The sequence below is a fragment of the Gracilinanus agilis genome, chromosome 2, assembly GCF_016433145.1.
Source record: "Gracilinanus agilis isolate LMUSP501 chromosome 2, AgileGrace, whole genome shotgun sequence".
NCBI classification, from domain to species: domain Eukaryota; kingdom Metazoa; phylum Chordata; class Mammalia; order Didelphimorphia; family Didelphidae; genus Gracilinanus; species Gracilinanus agilis.
Genome location: NC_058131.1, coordinates 284096695 through 284102315, shown reverse-complemented (window position 1 = coordinate 284102315; position 5621 = coordinate 284096695). Strand labels below are relative to the sequence as shown.

The window sequence follows — 5621 nt, the reverse complement described above, 5'->3', positions numbered from 1 at the left end:
GAGAAGAGACTCTTACTTTTGTATCTGTACTCCCAGGATTGACATATAGTACATGTTTAATAAATGTTGATTGATTGATTGATCTGTCTCTATGCCTTTGCCTGGGTTGTTTCCCATGCATTTCTTTTTACCTCTGACTCTAAGAATAACTAGCTTCCTTCAAGACTCAGGTTTTTGTTTTTTTGCCAAAATTTTATAAGCCCTTCTCAATTCCCTTAGTTATTAATACTCTCCTCCTTCTTAAATATATATATACATATGTGTACATATGTATGTATATGTATATATATACACATATGTATACTGCTAGGTGGTATAGTAGATTAGAGTGCTGGGCCTGGAGTTAGGAATATCAAAATTAAAATTTGACCTCAAATACTTAATATGTAATCCTAGAAAAATCATGAAACCTGTCTGCTTTTGTTTCTTCAGCTGCAAAAGGGGTATAAAAACAGTATCTCCTTCCTTATTATTTCAAGTATTTAATAAGAAATTTTATAAAATGCTTTGCACTTAGTATATGCTTAATAAATGTTTGTTTCTTGCCTTCTTGTTTTATCTCTCCCCATACCAATGTATTCTCCACTTAGCTGTCAAGTTCATCTTCCTAAAGCAAAAGTCTGAAAATGTCTTTCTACTATTTAATATACTCTACTGGTTCCCTAGTATCAAATATGTAATTCTTAGTTAGGTTTTTAAAGACTTTCAAAACCTGGTCTGTTCTTGCCTTTCTAATTTTTTCATACCTTACTCCCCTCCATATAGTTTGCAATTCAGAGATACTGGCCTCCTTCTTGTTCCTTGCAAAAGACACTCCATTTCTCAAATCCAGTTTTCTCCAATTGTCCTTTTTACTTAAAACTCTCTCTCTTCTTATCTGTCTCCTAGCTTCTCTGGCTTCCTTCTTAATGCTAGTGCCTCCCTCTGTTGATTTATATTCATTCTATCCAGTATTTATGTTTGTACATAGTTCTTTTCATGTGTTTTCTCCTATTGGACTTTTTTGGAGCAGGGAGCACTTTTTGCCTTCCTTTATATTTAGCTTTCTACAACACCTGAAATACTTGTTTTCCTTCAAGGTTCAACTCAAAGAGTCATGTCTTCTATGAAGCCTTCCCATAATACCTTTGTTGAAATTGTCATCTTCCTTCTCAAATTTCTCTATAGTACTTTTGTCTGTTCTTTCCTTCCCTTTTACCAGAATCTACTCTGTAGTATATATAAGTTATGTAGTCCTTTGTTTCTTGAAATGCTCTGCATATAGTACTATTTTGGTATTTACTATCACTGGCCTTCTTATAATATGTAACATTTAGGTATACAAAAATCTCAACATCTATTATCTCATTTGATTCTCACAGTAATCCTGTGAGACAGACTATTTTTATTACTTTACAGATTTTCTATTTTTTTTAAACCCTTAACTTCTGTGTATTGGCTCCTAGGTGGAAGAGTGGTAAGGGTGGGCAATGGGGTCAAGTGACTTGCCCAGGGTCACACAGCTGGGAAGTGTCTAAGGCCGGATTTGAACCTAGGACCTCCCGTCTCTAGCCTGACTCTCAATCCACTGAGCTACCCAGCTGCCCCCCAGATTTTCTATTTTTAAATAAATTTTTTACAAAATAATAAATTTTACAAATTTACTGTTTTACAGATAAGGAGACTGGAACTAAGAGAAGTTAAGTGACTTGTCTGTAGTCACACAGCTAATAAATAATGTATTATTATTCATAAGTAGTTTCTTAGAATCCCCTCAAATAAGGTATGACATACAGGTAACTTACTTTACTCCCACTTAAAAGAGAGCTGTTATCAACCCACCATTCCAAATGCCATTTATTATAGGTTGCTAACCCCTGTCTCTAAAAGATCTCCCTCTCATGTTGTTGGTACAAATATCTGTAGTTAAATAACTTCACAGGACCAGCCAAGCCCAATGAGAGGAAATTATGTTCCATTCTTCATTTGCATCTAAAATCTTAAACCTTGAGATGGCAAGTGATTGCTGGGGCCCAGCAGCTACAGAAAAGCAGAGTTGATTCTAGGACGGAAAAGACAATATCAATGAGCATCAAATACAGAAAATGAACAAGGAAAGGGACACATTCCTTATTTCTGGCCTTAAGGCTCTCTACCACCTGGCTCCAACCTACCCTCCAGCCTTATTTTATGTTACTTCCTTTCATACTCTGTGACTAGTTCTACTTTCATGTAGGCTGTCCTTCATGTATACCTGGAATGCAGTCTTTACCTTTGTCTTTCTTCAAGCCTTAACTCAAGTGTAGCCGTCCCTGAGAAGTCTTACCTTACCACTTCAGCTAAAATTGCCTTCTTCCAATAAAGGTCTTTTGGAGAGAGATTTTAGTGCTGATATGATTGGTAATAAATTATTAATCAGGGGGGTGTGATGAGAAAAAAAAAGCTGTTTGAAGAAGAGTGTACTGGCAATGTGTATGGGTAGGCTAATGCATGTAAAAGAGAATGTAGAAGGATTAGAGGTTATCAGTCAATAAGTATCCATTGAGACTTACTCTAAAGTCCCTTTCCAGCTCTAAATCTATCTTCCTGTGATTCTGGTTCTTGGAATGATATCAAGAGAAAATCAAAGACTAGTAGGTTGTTATGATTATAAAACTTTTTGAGTCCCTTGGATGACAAGGAGTTCAAATCATTCAATACTTAAAGAAATTAATTTAGAGAATATTCACTGGAAGGTCAAATACTGAAGCTGAAGTTTAAATATTCTGGCCATATGAGAAGACAATTTATCAGAAAAGTCATTGAAAAAATTTGAAGGCGAATGGAGAAGAGGATGATAGAAGATGAGATTGGTAGAAACAATAAATATGAACTTGGACAGTCTGAGAGATAGTAGAGGAGAAAAGTACTTGTCTGGTATGCTATGGTCCATGGGGTCACAAAGAGTAGGATTCAACTGAACGACAAAAGGTTGTTAGGGAAAGGAAAGGTCTCGATTATTATAAAGCCAAACTGTTTATTTTCTCAATGAGGACTGATCCAGAGATAGAAAAATGGCATTGCCCAAGGCTTCAAAACCATGGAACTGTGTCAAATATAAACTGTGAAGCAGAGTGGTATAATGGAAAGGGCCCTGGATTTGGAATGAGTAGAGATGGTTCAAATCTTACCTACCACTATAACGGACAAGCCAGTCAACTTCTCTGAACCTGTTTCCTCATTTGTAAAATGACCTATCTCATAATTACTTCAAAGGATTGTTATGAGAATTAAATGAGATAATGTATATCAAAGAGATTTGTAAACTTTCAGTCAGCTATTATGAAAGAATTACCTAATTTGATACAGCATTAGATTGGAAGACAGGAGACCAGCCAGCTAGCAGCTCTTCCAATAACTCTTCATGTAACTTTGGACAAGACCCTTCCTCTCTCTCTGGGTCTTAGTTTCCTTCTCTGTAAAATAAGGACATTAGGCTAGATTATTTTTAAGATGCCTTTCATTTCTATGACAAGCCCTCCTCCCCCAAATGAAACCCTCAAAACTTTATGATGAATATAGACTAAAACTATAAAAACAGCAACTGAAGACAATTCTTTGAGAAGCTAACTAGGTTAACTATAAACACACACTCACATCCAGACTCCAAAGGCCATAAGCAGAGAGCCTAATACCATTATATATACCCAAATCCCAACTGAAATCGGCCAGTTTAACAATTCACAGGAACCTAGGCTCATTGATTAGTCCCTTTTTTCTCCAATGGGTAGATCTAGCTCATAGGATGAAAAATGACAAATTAACTCAAACTCTATAATGAAATGGAGAAATTCCTTCTATCTATTCAACTCAACCATCTAGCCTTACTTGAATGAAACTTTTAATTTTCTTTTTTTCATTAGTTAGAATTATAGACTTATTGGATGGTAAAACCAGAAGGGACCTAAGCTTAGTTCTGGAAGGGACCATAGGTCCCTCAGTTGATAGAGGAAACTGAGGCCCTTAAGAGGGGAAAATTATGGCCAAGGTCAGTCATAAAATTTGCCAAGACATAAAATAATAAACTACCTAACAATAGCTCTCATTTCCAATGGTATTCTTAAATTTATCTTCATTTTATATTTGATGAGGAGGCCTAATAGGTTACAATTACTCGTTCTTTAATCTTCATTCAATTATAAAACGTTAGGGCTTAGATTTGAATTCTAGCAAGGCACACTTTTAAAGCTCCGTTGTTTGGCAATCCCGCCCTAATGCATTGCTGGGGATAACGTGGGGGATCCATATTTGCTATGATTAATTGCCCCGATCCTGGTCTTTCTGATCCGTAGGCTCATAAGGACTTAAGATAGACCCATAAGGGGCTCGAGGACCCCAAACGAAGAGCGTCGCCCCTTCCGCGCTTCCAGCAATAATCGCGAGCCACAGAAGCAAAAACTAAGCACGCGGCCCGGAACAAGGTGCCGCTCCAAGTAAAAAGGCCGATCAGCCAGCCACGTGACCGACACCCCTTTCCCCACCCTTCCCCCTCTAGGAGTCAGCGCGCGAGCCGCCTCGCAGAAGCTCCGCCGCAGCGCGCGAGGTGGACACAGAAGCCACGCCCCCTCGCCGCTCCTTTCCTCCTCGGTCCCCTCCCGTCCACCGCTGCCGCCAGTGCCGTCGCCGCCGCGCGCTACTAGCGCGCTGACGTCCAGGGTATGGTGAAGAAGGGAAAGACAAGGGGAGGGGGGAAAAAGAGCTAATCTCGTACGCCGCGTTCTTTTCCCTCCCTTCTCCCGCCTCTTCCCGAGGTCCTGTGTCTCTGGCGCGCAGGGCCCCGCCCCTCTTCTTGGGGCCACAGCCAATGAAGCAGCGGCGCGAGCCACCCGGGCTGGGGGCGGGGCCTGCGCGTGGGGCCTGGCGCGCCTGCGCCCTGTCGCCCGCCCCTCGCCGCCAAGAGGAGGAGGAGGAGGTGGAGGAGGTAGTGGTGGTGCTGGTAGTGGTGGTAGAGGAGGCGGCTCTGGGAAGAGAAGGAGAGAGCGTGAGTGAAGGAGCGCTGTCTACGCGTCTCTGAGAGCAGGAGCAGAAGCCTCATACCGAGGAAGACGCTGCCGCCGCCCCTCCCCTTCCCCGCCTCAGGGTCCCCCCCCTTCCCCTCCCCATCAGGCCGCGCGGAGAGAGCGCCCGAAGCCCCAGGAGGAGGCGGCCGAGGCCCCCCGAGCCCCGAGCGCGCGGACCGAGCGAAGCCGCCCGCCCCGTGTGGTGTGTGAGGTGAAAGGCAGCCGCCCGCCCGCCCCCCCTTTCCCTTCTCTCCTCCCCGGAGCCGGTGAGCGCGGAGAGAGCACCACCATGTCGGCGCCGGCGGCCAAAGTCAGTAAAAAGGAGCTCAACTCCAACCACGACGGAGCCGATGAGACCTCAGGTGAGGGAAAGCGGGGGCCGCCGCCATTTTACCCCCCCTCCCTCCCTCTCTTCCTCTCATTCCTCCTTCTCGGGGCGCGCGGGGGGCCTGGGGCGCGCGGTAGCGGGCGCTGGGCGCGCGGGGGGCGCTGGGCGGAGGGGGGGAGCTGGCGGGCGTAGGAGGGTGGCGCGCGGCGGAGGCCGGCGGCGCGAGGTAGCGCGCGCAGGGAACGGGAAAAGGGGGGGGAGGCCGGGGCCGGCGC

General features: G+C 43.9%; 1 protein-coding gene across 1 annotated transcript in view; it reads left to right on the top strand.

Moving 5' to 3' along the window:
- The first annotated feature begins 5008 nt into the window (after positions 1–5008).
- The window catches only part of SET (SET nuclear proto-oncogene), a 16596-nt gene continuing 15983 nt past the window's right edge, over positions 5009–5621 (top strand). The window contains exon 1 of the mRNA XM_044661347.1: positions 5009–5113. The gene's annotated coding sequence lies outside the window, so the exon portion shown is untranslated. The remainder of the gene's footprint in view (positions 5114–5621) is intronic.